The 16,773-nt window shown below is 44.6% G+C and overlaps 1 protein-coding gene across 12 annotated transcripts in view; it reads left to right on the top strand.

The window, feature by feature from the left end:
• Window positions 1-16,773, top strand: part of PRR5L (proline rich 5 like) — a 127,665-nt gene that overhangs the window by 44,324 nt on the left and 66,568 nt on the right. For 2 of the 12 annotated variants that reach the window (XM_074336222.1, XM_074336223.1), the window contains exon 1: window positions 14,468-14,674. The exons of 7 other annotated variants lie outside the window; for them this stretch is intronic. The gene's annotated coding sequence lies outside the window, so the exon portion shown is untranslated. Of the gene's footprint in view, window positions 1-14,206; window positions 14,311-14,467; window positions 14,675-15,612; window positions 15,751-16,773 lie in introns of those variants that run through there. 3 more of the 12 variants (XM_019738573.2, XM_019738575.2, XM_019738569.2) reach the window with 3 other exon arrangements.

Raw genomic sequence — 16,773 nt, forward strand, 5'->3', positions numbered from 1 at the left:
AAACAGAGTCAGTTTTCACAAAAATATGTTACTTATATTAACACGTAATAGGTTTTAAAAATTGTTTTTAAATGAATTAATAAATAACTTGAAATTTTTCTCAGTTTTAGTTTTTAATGTATTAAATATTGATACATACAACTCACACACACACAAAAAAAACCCCAAAGTTTTGGGGCCGGGGGGTCATCAATAAGTTTCAAGAGTATAGAAAGGGTACCGAGTCCAAAAAGTTTGAGAGCCACGGTCCTATAGGTATTTACTGTTTCTATTAGGGGAAAAAAATACAAAAAACATTAAGGGAATGTGATCAAAAGATACAGTGTGTTTGCTTATACTTGTATGAGTCAGGGTTCTCCAGAGAAACAGAACCATTAGGATATGTATATAAATGGAGATTTATTATAAGAATCAGCTCACATGATTACGGAAGCTGAGAAGTTCCATGATCTGTCATCTGCAAGCGGGAGACCAGGGAAAGCCAGTGGGGTAATTTGGTCTGAGTCTGAAGGGCTGAGAACCAGGAGCACCGCCATCCAAGGGCAGGTGAAGATGGCGGTCCAGGCTCAAGCAGAGGGCAAACTCGCTCTTCCTCTGCTTTTTTTGTTCTGTTCATACCTTCAACTGATTGGGTGATACCCACCCTCACTGGTGAGGGAGCTCTTCTTTCCTCAGGCTACCAATTCAAATCCTCACAGACACACCTAGAAGTAATGTTTTACCAGCTATCTGGGCAACCCTTAGCCCAGTCCAGTTGGCTCTGTCCCCACATGTACCCATTGAGCGCCTGCCTGTTGCCAGGGCAGACACCATTCCCTTCCCTCTATGAGCGCACATCTTTCCAGAGTAGCTGGGGGCAGACACTGTATTAAGCAGGAGTCACTCTTAATGGCTCAACGTCATTTCCACAGATGCTGTGTTTGCATCGTCCCACCTCTTCCTCAGAAGACCCTCTGCCTCTTCTCCTAACAAAACACCTGACTCACATCTTTTCTTTCCTCCTTTCCTCCCTTGGGCTCCCTCTGTCCGAGGTACAGAAGAGCTGTGAACTGACCCCACATCAGGTTTCCTGCAGAGAGGGAAGGAAGGGGCCCAGCTCCCAGACAAGCGGAATAAGCAAGAGTTGACCCGTCTCTGCCAGGCTAGCTTGACGAAGGGATTTGGTCCCCTTTACCTACCAGCTTTACCTGCCTGACACTGGCCAAGAGCTTACTCTTTAGAAACAGCAGGACCTAGGGAGAATGGTCCACCCCTCCCACAAGAATGCCAAGAAACAATCAGCTATTAATTTCAAGTAGGAAGAACAGGAACCCATTCAGCCAGGAAATCTAAATTGAACTGTGATTAAGTCATTCAAGCTCCCTGGCCCCGGTTAACTTCCAGGACTGTCGATGGCTCTGCATTCCTCTTAGAGACTGTTTTAGTCACTGGTGCTTGGGAGGGCACTTCACTTTTAAATGAGGTGCCCTCTTATCCCCATCAGGCAGCTCTTTGTGGGATGAAACCTAAGGACTAGGCAGCCAGACTACCTGGGTTGGAATCCTAACTCTGCCACTCGCTGTGTGACTTTAGGCAAGTTACTTAACTCTGTGCCTGTTTCCTCATCTGTGGATTGTAAATAATAATAGTATCAGCCTCATGCTGTTGTTTCGTGGTTTTATGAGAATTAAATACATTGATATTTGTGATGTGCTTAGAACTACGTAAACACTTTTAAGGTTTAAATTAATAAAATAAATATATTTAATTAGTTGCAGGTGGTACTTGCCTCAGCCTTTGACATCTCTCGGGATGTCTGTCATTGGACAAAGGGAACGGATTTAGCAAAGAGGCTAAGAGCAAGAATTTTGGGGTCAGACAGCTTCCACCACCTAATTAGAGGTTGTCCGCTAAGCTGCCTGCTCCTCAGTTTCCTCATCTGTAAAGTGGGGGTTATAAGTGTTCCTATTTCTTAGGATGGTCATGGGAAATGAGCTGTGTCCAGTTCTCAGTGTGGTGCTTGGCACATAGGAAGTACTCACTCAATTTTAGCTGTTATTTTCAGGCACCCTGAAACAACGTGCCGCATACACACGGCAATATTGATTATACAAGCTACCATCATGCCAAAGCTAATGTACTGAACACATGCGGCCAGAGCCTCAAACCCGCTCCTAGAAGCTGGTTGTGTGCTGAGTTACCAAAATGCCTGGCAGCTTGGCAAGGCGTGGAAGGACTCAGCTATTCTGCCTTTGCGTCCTGGCTGTCCTGCTTGCTAGAGGTGTGATGTCGGGCAAGTCAACATCTCCAAACCTCAATCTGCTTCCTTCCTCCCCCTCTTCCTGCCTTTAATAAAGATTTATCGAGTGTCTTCTCAGCACAGTGCCAGGCTCTGGGTCTTCCCCAGATGGACAGGTCAATGATCTATCCCAGGCAGGCTGCAAGGATTGAACAAGTCTCTGTCGGCTGGGGGGCCGAGCCTGGGCTCTGGGAGGGTGTGTGCCCTGCTCACGCTAATTTACTCTCAGATGTCCTACGATCACCTCTGTGCTTGGACTCACCATCCCTTCTTGTGAAGGAGGTGGCTGCTTCATCTTGTCTCCTATCCAGATGAGGTGCTTGGGGAGGCCAGGGGAAATAATTGTTCAAGGTTACTCACTTTGGTTCTGTAGTGGAAAGGGAGAAGGATGTTTTTTCCCAGTGAATTGAGGATGCTATCAGTAAATTAGTCATCCAAGAAATTAAAAAGCAGAACTCACAGTCTACCGAGGAGACTCAATTAAGATCTCCCCTTGATCTTATTGAGTCCCTGGGTCCTTTTCAAAGCAAATTTGACCGACATGCAATTCTTCAGTCTGGGAGGGACTTTCCCCAATTGTAGTCCGTGGGACACTAACTAGATCCTAAACTGGTAATAGTATTCAATAGAAAGAAATTAAATTACTGAATGTTTCTTTCCTGCAGACCACCTCCAAGTTCTCCATATACTAATGAATATTACGCTGTTGTATGCAGTATTTCCAAAAATTATTTGACTAAGGAAACTTACTCCAGCAATACTAGCCACATCTTGTGGTATTTCCATTCCTCAGAGAACAGTTTAAGAAGTGTCCATCTAGGAGAGCTAAGCTAGACTTCATTGATAAAAGTCATGCTGAAATACCCCAACTCTGATAACAGGAGTGTCATATTTATGAGGAGACGTGAATCACGCGTTGAGTGATGGGCTGGCCTGTATTCTTGTCAGACCAGAACTGCCCCAGTTAACACTAGAGAAGAAACAGAGAGTTCTTTGTGGAGGGCAGCCGTCTCCATGCTGTCTTGGCTTACCTTAATTGGGTGAGACACTCAAGCACTGCTAGGTACAGTTGTCCTAGGGGACAAGGCATCTTTCCTCTGCTCCTTTTCTACCACTACAGAATTCTCCTCATTTCCCACATCTAGCAGGAAACCTCCCTAAAGCTGGTGGTTTGGATGAAAATATTTATCTTCCCCAAACACAGCTCTGCAACTTCCTCGTCCTAAATTGGGAGGTCAAGACGAGGAAAAAGTAAGGAAGAACTTACAATGGGAAATCAAACCTTATAATTTGTGGTTATTTCTACCTCTGAAGGGCTATGTGACCTTGGGGAAGGACTAAATCATTTTTTCCGCCTCACTTTCTTCATCTGTAAAATGGGAACAATAACAACACCCCTGGGTTGTCTGAGGCTTGGCACAGTGCAGCATATCATACATCAGCAATTAATATTAATGTTAATTGTTAGTTGTGATTGTTACTATAGATCCCATGTTTATATGTGTGCCTGTGTGTGTGTGTCTGTGTGTGTGTGTGTGTGTGTGAGAGAGAGAGAGAGAGAGAGAGAGAGAGAGAGAGAGAGGAAGGAAGGAAGGAAGACAGAGGGAGGCATATGTGATATTTAGGACATAATTGGAATTCCATCTCACAAAGGAAGAATTAGATTAAAATGGAAAATGAATAAATTTCCTATTAGCGCTGACTCTTTCACCTAAAGAGATAATTTATAAATGCGATTCTAGGCAGAGTCTCAGGAATCAATATTATTGATTATATGCTAATTAGTATCTTAGTTTATGTATCAGTCTCTGGAGAATTTAGTTAGCATGAGTCAATCCCAAAAAGCTTACTTTGCATGGGATGCACCTTGTGAATATATCATGGTACCCAGAAGACAGAATTAATGGTTAGAGAATTTTGTGGTGGGCATTGACTCTGAGGAAAGGGGCCCAGATTGCCACAAGGGATTTTTTCATCCGACCATAGTATAGATAAACTATCCTTACCAGAATTCTTTCGCTGCTCCAAACTGTGTATTTCTCCCTTTCTCCTTTCCCACCCCTCTTCCCTCCCCTTTCCTTCTCTTCTCACCCTTCCCTCATCTGCCCTCCCCTCCCCCAACAAGAACAAATAAGCTTAAACACATTCTTGCTTCTTCCATTTATCTTTGTATCTATTCAATGAAGACTACTAGCTTATGTCATTATATTTATGTGATTCTGCTCCTTATTTTTATTTTATCTGTTTTCAAAGTGGGGAGGTTATAAATGTCATGTCTTTACTTTTAGAATTACCATTTTTTTTACATATTCTTGTACTTGGACTACTTATTGAAGTAGCCTTTATATTCAACGATATTTTTGAATACAAAAGTATTTTTGTATATTTGTATTGCAATGATACAATAAATATTAGAGTATAAAAAAAGCTAAAATATATGTGAACCCAATTGGGAATTGGGTACAATACTAGGGTTTACCATAAAGGAATTGTGCTTATGTAGGGAAACAAATATTAGTGATAATAAACATACAAAAATCTCTTATTTTGAATATGGTTTCTCATTACTTTTCTATTGCCACAAAAAATGTACTACAGTGTACTAAGCACCGTGCCAAATATTTCACGTAACTCTCATAAACCTCATTTAGACCTTAGAAAATCCCCGAACACCAGGTTGTATCTGCAACGGAGACTCAATGGATTAAGGGACTGTCCCTAAAGAGTATCAGTAGGTCTAACCGAAAGTTTAGGCTTCTTCCCTACAAGGAAATGTAATATTTTTTGACTGTAAGGTTTAGCTTATATGAGAAGGAGTGACTGTTCTGGTCAAGATACCTGTGGTGCAAAGGACAGCCTTACTCGTACCCTGTACTCCACTATCTCGAATAAAAGGGGCCTCTCACAGAAACAAGGCCAAACAGGGCTTCCTGGGAACTGGGGCTGCGAACAGGTCTCTCTCTCTCCCTCTCCCTGTGTGTGCGTGCTTGTGTGTGCGTGTGTGTGTGCATTCATGGGTGACTTTTCTGTTGTGGTATCCTCACTATCTGAGGATCATTCATTCCTTTAACAAATATTTGTTGAGTTCCCATGTGACATGGAGATCATGGGTGACACTGACAAGTAGTTTTAGCAGAATGGAGAGGATGAAAGCCTAATTGGAGAAGGTCAAAGAAAGAAAAAGAGAAGAAATATTAGGGACAATGAATATGGAAAACTCAAGATGTTTTGCACTACATAAACTGGAAGAGTGGGGGTGGGGGAACATCCCACACGCTTCAAGAAGAGATGGGGAAGGTGTGGGAACAGAACCTGGTGTCTAGTGGAGACGTCAGTCCCAGATTCAGCACTGGCAATTCACCTCGAGCAACAAGAGGGAGGCAGAAAATGGCTACAGATTCTAGTAGATGAGTAAGCACGGAAGTGGTAGTATACATGTCTTAGTCAGCTTGGGCTGCTATGACAAGCACCACAGACTGGAGGCTTAAAAACAGACTTCCATTTTCTCACAGTTGTGGAGATCCCAGATCAAGGTACCGTTAGATATAGTTCTTGGTAAGAGCCTTTTTCACAGCTTGCAGATGCCACCTTCTTGCTGTGTGCTCACATGACCTTTCCTTGGTGGAGAGAGAGAGAGAACTTGTGTCTCTTTCTCTTTTTATAGGGGCACTAATCCCACCCTGAGGACCTCATCCTCATGACCTCATCTAGCCCTAATTACCTACCAAAGGTCCCATCTCCATATGCCATCCATTGGGGACTAAGGGTTCAACATATGCATTGAGGGAAGAAACACCAACATTCAGTCCATAGCATTATAGAAATTATTACTAGATGTCCCTATATTCTCACACAAAGAAGGAAGGAAGGTTCTCCGTTGAGAGTGAGGATGTCGGAGAAAGTTTGGGGATGTTGGAGATAGTGGGAGAGTGAACAGACTAGAGACATTTATTTGGTGTGGGTGCTGAGCCGCACGGTTGTGTTTATTTTTCCAGCCATGTTTATACTGATGCAGGCACCGAAGAGGAGGAGACTCAGACTGAACAACTTTGACTTAGGGAAGCACATATAGTGAAGTGAGAAAGGAGCAAGGGAGTCCAGGATGAATGCAAAGAACCTAATCTAATATTGGAATCTAATCTGGATGAAGAGGGAAGTGAGGACACGAAGAGAATGAGAGGCCATAAAAAGGTGTATCTCAAGGAGTTGAAGAATTATGGGAGTGAACTGCAAAGTCAGAGAGTGGGAGAGGGTGGCAATAGGAAATGGCAAGGTCAAGGCTGACCGCGAGAGTGAGTGGCCGTGGTAGAACAGAGCACAAGGTCATTGAAGCCAATGTCAAGGAACTGAGCTGCCAGGCTGTTGGATCAGATTCTTTCTATACAGATATTGAAATCACCAAGAATTATGATCGGGAACCAGGAATTAAAGCTTCAAAGGAAGATGGGGATAACCTAGGAGCCTGTGGTGGTGGTCACAAGAAGAGGAAGTGAGGAGAATAGTCTGATAGTTTGATGGAGATTTTTTAGGGAAGGATTGTGGTTTCACAGTGGCACAAGGAGCAAGGAAAACAACCACTCTCCCTCACAGTCCAGTGACACAAGGCGTGTTGGAGAGAAAAACCACCACCATCTGAGAGGATCTCAGGGGAGGGCCCGCGGGAGAGCCAGGGTTCAGTTAGAATAGTGATTCTCCAACTGTGGTTTGGGAACCCCAAGGAAACTCCAAGACTGTCAGAGATCCACAAGTACAAAACGATTTTCATGGTAATACTAAGATATTATTTGCCTTTCACTCTCCTCTCACAAATGTATGGTGGAATTTTCCAGAGGCTACATGGGGTGATAACACAACAGATTGAATGCAGAAGTGGATAGGAGAATCCAGCTGTCTTCTATTAAGCCAGAAGTTAAAGACGTTTACAGAAATGTAAAACAATGCCCTTCTTTCCATGAATTAAAAATACATATTTTTCATAAAATGTGTGCTGGTTTTATTACATTTATTTTAAAATTAATAAATTAACTTTTATGTTTAGTTTCAAATCTACTAAGTATTGATAGAGACAACCCACACAAACAAAAGCTCTTTGGGTCCCCAGTAATTTTTAAGAGTATCCTGAGACCAAAATGTTTGAGAACCATTGAGTTAGGGCATACAGGCTAACGGAGTATTCAGTAGAAAAGGTGAAATACAGGGGATTTTGCTGATGATGGACTATGAGTCCCAGAGCATAGAGAGAAGGTTTTGGAGACTGGGGAAGGGCTGGGAGACAGGTGAGAAATGCGAATGGAAAAGGCTGTGTGGTGATGACAGTCTGGAGGGTGAAGGGTAAACTTCGGGCCTGGCTTCTTGTGGGGAAGGCAGAGAGTGCTGTGAGTGTAGCCAGGAAGCCCGAAGCACATTGAGCCAGCTCCTGCTGGGGAGGTATGAAGCCAGGAGACTGCGTCCCTTAGTATGAACTCATAAAGAGCAGTCTGACTGGCACTCCTCACCTGCCTACTCCTAGGACCAGTCACTTGTCACAAGTCACAGGATGATCTACTGCCCCATCCTGCAGAATCTGAGGTGTGTGATGGTTCCTAAACAGAGGGGCTATGGTCTGGGCAGGCATTCCCAAATGCCTGCTACAATCACAGGAAAATGAAAAGTTTCTTTGGAACAACTTTGAGTATGTATTTGGAATGTTTTCCATTCAGTCCTCCCTTAGGTGCAGAGTGTGTGCTGATGTTACCTTATGACACAAAAGTTGGGATACATGGTTTGCCATGAATGTCTTCCATCGCCTCTGGGTGCAAAAGGCCTTCTGAGAGATGAACTGGGCAATACAATGTCAGCATCTTTGGATGTGGCAGTGGTATCGGGCTGATGTATATCAGCAGATTCCTCTGTCGTGGAGAGAGTTTGGAGATGGCTCTGCATCAATGGTTGGTTGAAGGAGGAGCTAGCCCAGAGAATCGTTAGGTCAAGTCTCCCATATTGCACAACTCCAGGAGACACCATTCACATTGTAATCTAAGTGACTGAGGATCCTTGCAGGTGTGTAGTGCAGAAGCCCTGACGTGAAAACCTTCCCTGCATGTGTCAATATCTTACTTCCACACTGTTTCCTTTAACATCTTTTCATCATAGCCCCAACCTGTCAATTTATTGCATTTAAAAATGTGTTTAAATGTGCCACATTTGGAGAATGTGCTCAGTGAGAGCATTTATTTCCCCTCCCCCCTCCCACAAACTGTGAGTAGATAAATAAATCAATTTCCCTCCCTACTGGATAATTCCCACCAGCCTTCAAAACATGCCTTACTATTTATCAACAGACTTTCTCTTGAACCTGTACCTCCCGCCCCCTCAGGTATAGCCCCATTTCTCTACTTCCCTTCACAGAAAAACTTTTGAAAGAGTTGTTAGTATTCTCTCTCCATTTCTTCAATTGTCTTTCTCTCCTCAACCCACTCTGATGGGATTTCCTCCTACACCACTCCACTAAAAGGACCTTTATCAAGGTCATTAATGACGTACAATTTTGCCGAAGAAACATTAATTCTCTGTTCTCATTTTACTTGACCTTTTGACAGCATTAGACATACTTGATCAATCCTTCCGTCTTGGAACACCTTCTTCTCTAGGCTTCTATACTTCACTGTCTTAGATTTCCTGGTCTCATTACCAACTCATTTCTTTTTATTCTACTGTGGGTTCCTCTTCTTTTACTAGACTCCTCTATTCTCCCTGGCATCTCTTCATTCATATTTACTCTCCAAGTCATCACACCTAGTTCCTTGGTTTTCAATACCATACCATATCTATCATCTATCTATCTATCTATCTATCTATCTATCTATCTATCTATCTATCTATCTATCTATCTGAGAGGTCTGAAATTTATCTCTCCAGCCTTCAATGTCATCTCATATTTTCAAATATCTATTTGACATCTCTCCTTGTCTCTCAATCAGGCATTTCAAACTTAACAAAGCTAAAGCAGAGCTATTGATTCTGCTTCTAACTTCACTCACTACCCTGTCTTTTCCATCTCCGTAAATGGCATCACTACCCATCCTGTTGCACAAACAAAAAATCCGAAGCCTCACCCATGACCCCTATCCTTTCCTCACACATCCAATTCATCAGAAAGTCCCATCAACCCTTGTTTCATAATGTTTTACAAATATAATTGCTCCAAACCTAATCCAGTCACCATCATCTCTTCCTTCGTCTACTGTGGCCACCTCCTTAAAAGGACGGCAAGCGCTCGCGTTTGCCCTTTTTCTAGTGCATCCACCACATATCAGCAGAGGGATCTTTCTAACATAGAAATCAGATCACATTACTTCCTACCTAAAACCCTCTGAGTACTTCCCACTGTGACCAAACTCTTCCCATGACTTACCAGGTCTTATATAATCTGACCTTGACCTATTTCTTGGACCTCACCTGTTGGCCATCTTTAACACCACTGGCCTTTTTATCCCTCTAACTTGCCAAACTTCTTCCCGACTCAGGCCTCTCTACTGGCCATTTCTTCTGTTTGGAATGTTCCTCTGTTCCCATGGATGCCTCGTTTTATTATTTAAATCTCTTGTCATTATTTAAAGCTATCTTCTCGGAGAGACCATGCCTGATGACCCCAAATAAAGCACTTCCCTTCTTCCCTCCAGTCACTCTAGTATTCCGTTTTCTCCTCTCCATAGCACAGATCAGTACTTCAAATAATCTCCTTTATGTGTGTTTGTTTCCATGTTTATTGTTTGCCTTCTGCCCCTCGATGGTAGAGACTTTTTTTTTTCTTAGTCACTGTGGCATCCCCGGTGCTTGACACCAATAAGTGACCTCAATATTTGTCAAGCAAGTGACTGAGTTGGAATTGTGGAAGGGAGTAATTGAAATCTGCATAATCCAGGGGAAATTCGTGTAGGATTACTAAAATTCTTTTCACTTTTAAGATCTGTATGTTAAAGTCATTCTCAAAATACATTCCGATGGAATTAAATACCAGCTGCTTTAGAATGGAGGGCAGACGCTTCTCAGTCCCAAAGACAAAAAAGAGAGTTGAAAACCAAGATACAAGTAATACCCCACTGCTACTAAGAAAAGCATGAAATCTATGTAATTTTACTAACAATTGTCACCCCAATAAATTTAATAAAAAAAAAAAAAAAAAAGAAAAAAAGCATGAAAACAATGTTTTGTTTGTACCATCCAAAATTCTTCCAAAAAACAAACTTCTGGTTCCTCAATTTTTCTACCATAGAAGTTAAAAGAGAGCAGGAGGGTCAGCTTTTTTTCATTTTGTGTAGTAAGTCTTCCTGCTGTAAGCAAAGGGTCACTGATTTTGCACCTCATTGTTAGATCAGATGCTGAGCTTATTTCTCAGATGGTTCTGTTTGTATGGATGGTGAAATACTGTTGATGTATGTTGAGTCCTTACGCAAGTTCTATATCTAGATAAGTATTTCTCATGAGTAACTACATTAACTTCTTTTATGACGAACTCTGAGGACCTGAAAAACTGTGTGTTTTAACACTGCACATGCTTTTGGCTCCTCACAATCTCTGTACCAGACATGAGCAAAGGATCTTTCAAGGGCCTCCATTCTTCCATCGATAAAAACGAGAAAACAGATGGAAGGCCCTGATGCTTTTCTTCACGGGAATACTTTTGTGACACGGTATGAGACATTGAAGTATCCTGGAAAGAAGTGCGAACTGGAGACTTTGAACACTGCAATTCGTGACTGTTGTAGGCCAGATCCTTCAGGCATTAAATGCTATAAGTCTGTCAGTTGAAGTGATTTCCATTGTTACTCAGAGATGGAAGCAGGTAATCAGCCCAAGGACAGTATATTACAAGAGCACTGAAGTGGGATCAGGGATCCTTGTCCTGTCCTTTCTTGTATCACTTTGGACAAGCACCCAGCCCTACCGTAACTTAGTCTGATTAGGCCTTGGGGATAGAAATGAGCAATGGGGATGGGGTGGGCAGGCTTTATTATGGGAACAAAGGAAAAGTAGAAGAACAGGCCTCAGGAAGAGCAGGAAATGGATGTGGTTTTGGTCCCAAGGCAGCCCCTAGGGAGGGCCTCTGCTTCTCCCTGTCTCGATGCCCACATACCTCCGTTTCTACCCATAGATTTCTTTATTTCAGTGGTGTTCAAATTATGTGAGTCCAACCAAATTTTGGTTAAAAATCCTTGTTCCCGTGGAGCTGGGGAGAAAAATGGTTTGAACCCCTGCCATCTTATTGCATAATTTCTACTTACTCATACCTCTGGCCCCTCCTAACTCTGTGCCAGCATGCCTTCTCTCACTGGATCAGGGTGGGAGGAAAAGGAGTGAAGCTGGCTGGGAGCAAGAGAAGAAGGAAGTAGGGCGTGGCTGGGATTGTGGCAAATTGGAAAGTGCGTGCCCGTCTAAGGGGAGAAACTTGCTGCAGCTCTAGCTAATCGTAGCTATGCGGCCTGCAGCAGGATCAATGCCAGCTCTTCCCGATTTTCAAGGCAAGCTGAAAATTCATATTTTTACATGAAGTTTTCTGATCTTTGCATGTTAGTGATTATTTTTTAAAAATGTTGACACCATGGAGTTCAAACCCGTACATCTAATATACATCTAGCTGGTCCACAGGCAACCAATCTGCAACTTCTGGAATCTAGAGTTCAGATAAAGTCATGACCTTTCAGCTTTTGTTCTGGATACTAGGGGTGTGTGTGTGTATGTGTTCACATTCCTGACATGGAATCTGATTGGCTCAGTGTACCATTCTCGTGCCAGAGTTTGTCACAGAGTTTGGCTGCATTTGGGTCAGGTACTCGCCCTTGGTCTTCAAGGGGCTGCCTAAGGTCTCCCCTTTCAGCAGGGACCTTGACTGGGTCAACTTCCATTTCAGAGGCTGTGGCCATGGCAAGCTGTGTGACTGATGTATCTAAGAAAGACCTAGAATTTCCTCCTCCATAAGTGAATGTTTAAATGGAATGATCTGTACTGGTTTCTCCTAACAAAATTCTGTTTCTTAATAATATTAGGCAATGTTCCACTGACATTTAGTTAGAATTTTGGTAAAAATTTGGGTGGTGACAAGTTGGTATATTGTTATTAATGGTCCCTAAAGCAAAGGTCTGATTTACACCAAAGTGTTGGCTACTTCTTAAGAAACTTCTGTTTACAAAATTAGGAACCCCTAGGGTTAGAAGAGACTTTAACCTCTTCAAACCTCCCTTACAGTCCTTGAATACTCTTTAATGGCATCCTTACCAAACTGGCATCACTTATATTGTGAATACTTCTCTTTACCAGGTCGTGCACTTCTTCTAAAGGAAGCCTCTTTTATCCTGGGATAGGTCTGTCTGGTGATTACGTCTTTTTTTTTTTTTTTTAATTGCACGGTGCCCAACCCACCATAGGCAAACAGTACTGCATAAATTTGCTAAAGGAATCCACTTACAGATTCATTCATATGATATTTACTGGGTGCATATGATGTGCCAGGCACTGCTCTAGAATTTTGGGCCATATCAGGGAACAGAACAAATCCAAGTTCTTAGAGAGCCGAGGTATCCTGAAAGGAAGAGGTGGTGGGAGAGAGACAATACATTTTTTTTTTTTAAGTAAATTATATAATATGTTACAGGTGATAGAGGAATGAAGAAAAGAAAAGATAGAATTGAATGAGGGGAGGGAGGAATAAATTACAATTTTAAAAAGACCCAATAAAGTGGGTGTTATTGAACTGGAAGACTTCACTGAGATGGAGTTAACAGCATAAAATGTTCCCAAATCAGTCTTCCTTCAGCCCTGTAGAAATAGCTCCCTTCTTACCTCCCAGACCTGAGGAATAATCATAGTAATAGTAACAGCTTGATAATATCTGTTGAATCCTAGCACAGATTCTAAGCACTTTCTCCTTACAAATTCATTAAATCCTCCTAACAACCCTAAGAGAGAGCTACTAGGTTTAGGTTTACTCCCATTTTCATAGCAAAGTTAAATAACTTGGCTCATAATCTGCAGCTGGAAGGGGAGGAGATGGTACACAAATCTTGACAGGCTGACTCCAGGCTTTGGCTCCTAAGCGGTCAGCACAGCTGCCTTGAAGACTTAGCTCAAGTCCCCTCCCCCGATGAATGCCCCCTCAAGCTTTTCTTTCCCAGACACGTGCCTGGGGGCCAGTTCCTTTCATTGTATGTGATTCCTAGGATGAAATTTAAAGTCTCTTTTTCCTAGGGTTTGTACTAGGAATATTCTAGCTTTTAGCTAATGTCACTGCATCAGTGGAGCAGGCAGAGCTTCTTCAAAACTCCCCACCCAAGCACACCCAGACCAGCAACCCTTACATAGGTTTTGTAAGGTCACAGTGATCAAAATAAACATTAATTTTTTCTCAGTTTTGATATAAAAAGTCACATACATCTTTTCTTCAGCAAATGTCACTGTGGTTTCAAAGCCTAAGTGTGATGTGTGAGCGGGTAGCATTTTTAAAGTATTTCCTGCTCAACCATAGGGTGAAATTATGCAAGCCACTGAGTCCTGAAAACAGCTGCATCAAATTCTTAACACCTGCAAAAAAAAAAAAGAGACTTGAAAATAATTTTACATTGTTTTTAATTTGGGGATTGGTTGGTTTTCTGTTCTTTCAAACTCTGAAGGACCTTCCAATTCATTAAACCTTCATTTGGAAAGAATTTGGGAACTTTAAAACAGTTTTGCAAATCTAAGGGAGAGACTTCACTAGAATTATATTTTCATGAATGCACTTAAAACAACTTCTTCTGGACTGGGGCCTGGGGACTGTTCCTTAAAACAACAAAAGTCCCTGGGCACTAGTTTTCTAGTGAGCCTTAGAGTCACCCCCTTGGCTTGGTAGTTTCCCATGGTTGGGGTGGGGAGGGGAGGAGATCCCGTAGCGGGGGGGGGGGGGGGGTGTTGTCTCGTCTTGTGTGAGGGAAACGCCGCACTGAGCTCCCTTGACCTGTTGCATCCTCCCAGGCTTTTCAAGTTAAAGAGTTGGATTTCCTGAAATTGTTGAACTGGATGTAAGTGCAGGCGCCCCCTTCCCCTTCTCCCCCTCCGCCACCAACAGGGTGAGAGTAGCTGCTGGGGAAGCGGAGTGGGATGGGGGAGGTGGGGTGGGGGCTGTTGGAGAGAAACCGAAGCGCTGAGCACGGGACAGGAAAAGTGGGAGGAGGAGGGGGGAGGAGGCCGTAAGACTAGTGAGGAGGGAAACGTGTCACCAGCCGGGCTCTGGGAGCTCCGCGGCCGCGTCGTTTGTGGACTCGGTGCTGAGAGGACTTGAGGCTGGACCGGACCCCTCGGAAGGCAGAGCTGGGAGAGAACCGAGGCGGGACAGCTGGGCAGAGCGCGGTGGCGAGAGCCATCCAGGTCTCTCAAGTCTCTCGGGTGAGAAAACTTTCTCGGGAAGACCGGAAACTTTTCCCTGTGCGCGCGGTATGGGGAGGAGGCAAGCTGAGCGAGTGCACGACTCGAGGTGACTCATTCCCCGGACCCCAAGGGGGGTACGTGGGGAAGTCCCCAGGAGGGGCCGGAGTCGTGGGCTCAGCAGTGGCACAGGATTGAGAACAAAATCGCCGGGAACACCGGGCACAATCCGGTGGGGAACGACGGGGAGTGGGGACTTGGAGAAAGTGTCACATTTGGGGGCAACCGGCTGGGGATCCCCGCAAGGTTGAAGATTCTCCGATGGGACGCTGCGGGCAGGCGTAGAGGACCGGACTCGGGACCCCCTTGGCGGGGAGGAGGGAAGCCGCGCCCCGCATCCCAGACTTAGGGTGGGCGAGGCACCGCTGTGGGTTGGGATGCGGGATGCTGCCGATCGTGAGACCCAGACTGAGCCTAGAGATCGAAAAAGAAAGTTTGCTTGTTTGTCTCTCTCGTCCTCCCTCTGCCTGCGGGGCAAATCTAAAGAGGTGCCCCACTCGGGCACGGGCGATTTGGAGCCACAAAATAGCCCATTTTTCCCTGCCGTCCCCCTTTTCCGGAGGGACACATGGGAGGAGAGGGTAGGGAAGGCAACCGATTTGTCCCCGGCGTCGTTCCGACAACTGGGGAGGGCTGGGGCACAGCCCGCGAGAGACCCGGCGGTGCAGGCGGCTCTTGGCGCCTGCGGCATCCCCTTTCGGCTTCATCTTTCCCGCCCGCCCTCCATTTGGCAAGGCTTTCTCTTGCGCGCCTACTGTGCGCGCGGCGTGCTTACTGCACACAGGGGGCGCTCTGGAGCCCGGGTCCCCGCGGCTCCGACTCTCCCTTCCCAGCCGCTCTTAAGGGCGAGCGGTCGTCCGGGGTCAGACCTGGTTGTGTATTTGTAAACTGTGTTTCAGGAATCGGCTCTGGGGTGCCTCACTGGTTGGCAGTAGGGTTTTCCCCCTGTTCTACCCAGCCCTTGCCCTCGGTCACATGCCGTCGCTTCTTCCCCGGTGGTGCCGGGAGCCCGCGTTTTGTTCGTCAGCAGTAAGGCGGTGAGTATTTATAGATGCCACTGCAATCCTGCGGTATACAAGGTTTCAATTACTGCGAAGCGCCCCACAAGACCCAGGGCTCACGCGCAGCGGCACAGCCTCACGTCTGCTGTGGGAGGGGGAGACCCACGTAGAAAAACTCTGGGCTGGAGTCTCAGGGCATCGCTGCTGGGGCGGAGTTCTGGACCTGTTGCCCAAATGAGATGTGCAAATTCAAATGACCCATGCACAGGACCAAAGCAGTCAAGGGCGCTAACGTATTGTTTCCATCCTCTGCTCCCCACCCCCACCAAAGGATGCTCGCTGATCAAGCCTCTAAGACTGCCCTTTTTGACCTCCCTTTGGTCATCCTGACCACCGTGTGTTGCAGTCTTGACATTTCATTGGCCTAGATATTTCAAATGTCACAGTGCTGCGCTCTGGTAAATTGTTCTTGCGGTGGAAGGCGCTGTTACTGACAACATGAGGCAGCAAGTGGGTCTGGAGGGGAAATGGAGCTTGTAGAAACTTACTTACCCCCCTTTCAAATTTAGCTGCTGGGGAGGTTCCCAGTGCAGCTGAGAACCCTGCAGCTCTCCTCTGTGGTACCTGGCAGGCCTGTCTTGTCGGGTTGCAGGATTGAGTCCTAGAATCCCACCAGGGGTGCTGTGCAGACCGCTTTCTATAGAAGGTAACAGAGCAGATAAGGGAAACAGCTTGGTCAATCCACAAAGTTTTCTTTGGTTTTTCTAACTCCAACCATTGCCCTTTTAGTATTTTATTGATTCTTCTAACAGCCAGAACCATTTACGGTGTAAAACAGAAAGGCATTACAAATAAGCTAGTTTAATTGGCTTATTTCTCAAGGGCTTTGTTTAGACTAGCTTGTTTCTCAACCAGACCTCATTTCTTTCAGATCCAGAAGGTCATGGATGTATAGTTATTTCAGTGGGTGAGATTTCAATAATGCTCTGTGTTTAAACATTACAAAAATGTTCCCTTTATTTCCAAAAAAAAAAAAAAAAAAAAGGCCCAAAGTCACAC

Source organism: Rhinolophus sinicus, linkage group LG06, assembly GCF_036562045.2.
Source record: "Rhinolophus sinicus isolate RSC01 linkage group LG06, ASM3656204v1, whole genome shotgun sequence".
Taxonomy (NCBI): Eukaryota; Metazoa; Chordata; class Mammalia; order Chiroptera; family Rhinolophidae; genus Rhinolophus; species Rhinolophus sinicus.